This window comes from Echinops telfairi, unplaced genomic scaffold (genome assembly GCF_000313985.2).
Source record: "Echinops telfairi isolate 266 unplaced genomic scaffold, ASM31398v2 ScPeMD7_7458;HRSCAF=8496, whole genome shotgun sequence".
Lineage (NCBI taxonomy): Eukaryota > Metazoa > Chordata > Mammalia > Afrosoricida > Tenrecidae > Echinops > Echinops telfairi.
The window spans coordinates 14,995,361-14,996,685 of NW_022111358.1; positions in this window are offsets into that span (position 1 = coordinate 14,995,361).

The window sequence follows — 1,325 nt, forward strand, 5'->3', positions numbered from 1 at the left end:
ATAGACCTGTCTCGGTGAGTTTCTGAGACTGTAACTCTCGACAGTAATGGAAAACCTCATCTTTCTCAGGCAGAGCAGCGGGTGCTATCCCTGTGGCTAGCAGCCCAGGGCACAATCCACTGTGCCACCAGGGGTCCTATCATTTGGCCAAAGTATCTCTTTAATGCGTGCATTGCTAAGAACCAGATTGAAAGGAGGACACTTCAGGACAGAACTTCTGGAGGACACGTCAGGACACTTCGGGATCCTAGAATCTTGGATTGGCAGGAATCCTAAAAAAACTCCAGTCCAAGTTCTTGCTGTCAGGCAGGATTGAATTTAAATCTTAGACAGATGGAAGCCTTTTATAATACATAGTTGAGCAGTCTTTGTCAGCATTGTTCCTGCAGTACTGCTTTTATGGAACTTATACTTTATTATAATCATTTCACTCAGTTATTCAATCATTAATTAAAAAACATTTATGGAGTGTATCCTATGTGTCACATACACTCAAGGCATGTGAAATAGAGGCAATAAGGCAGATAAAGAGCTGCTTTTCATGAAGACCAGCTCTCTTCATAATAGTATAGCGGGGTGGGAGAAGGGTGGGGTGGCCAGAGAAGGCCTCGCTGAGGAGATGATTTCTGAGCAGAAACCTGATGGGTAAGAAGGACCCAAAGGAATGGCATCATAAGCAGAAGACAGTAAAGTCCCTGAAGAGCAATCGGTTCAATGTATCCAAGGCACCGAAAGAACGACCATGTGATTGAAGGTAGTGAGGTGACAAGTGCTAGCGGAGGCTGGCCTTTGTGGGCTGTGGTGAAATGTTTGGGTTTCATTCTAATTGTGGAGTCTTGTCTCTTAAGCGAGGGGTGGACATGGTCAGGAAGCTGCTGCTGAAGGGGTTTTTCCTGAGTCGTGGCAGGATCTTCAGCAGAGACAAGGAGTCAAATTGATACTTGAAAAGATCACTCTGGTTATTCTTGGAAAATGTACTATAAGGGGCATGAGTGGAAGTGCGGACACCAGTTAAAGAGATTGTTGCAGGAGGTGAGGCAAGGAGAGATGGTCCTTTTTTCCCCCAAATATATTTTTATTTTAACAGTTTTATTGACATATAGTTCATATGCCATATTATTCAATGGTTTAAATATATTTAAAAGAGTTGTACAATCAACTTTAGACCATTTTCTTCATTCCTTTTTTAAAAAATAATTTTATTGGGGGCCCGTACAGCTCTTATCACAATCAATACAGCCATCCATTGTGTCAAGCCCATTTGCACATTTGTTGCCATCATCATTCTCAAAAAATTTGCTTTCTACTTGAGCCCTTGGTATCAG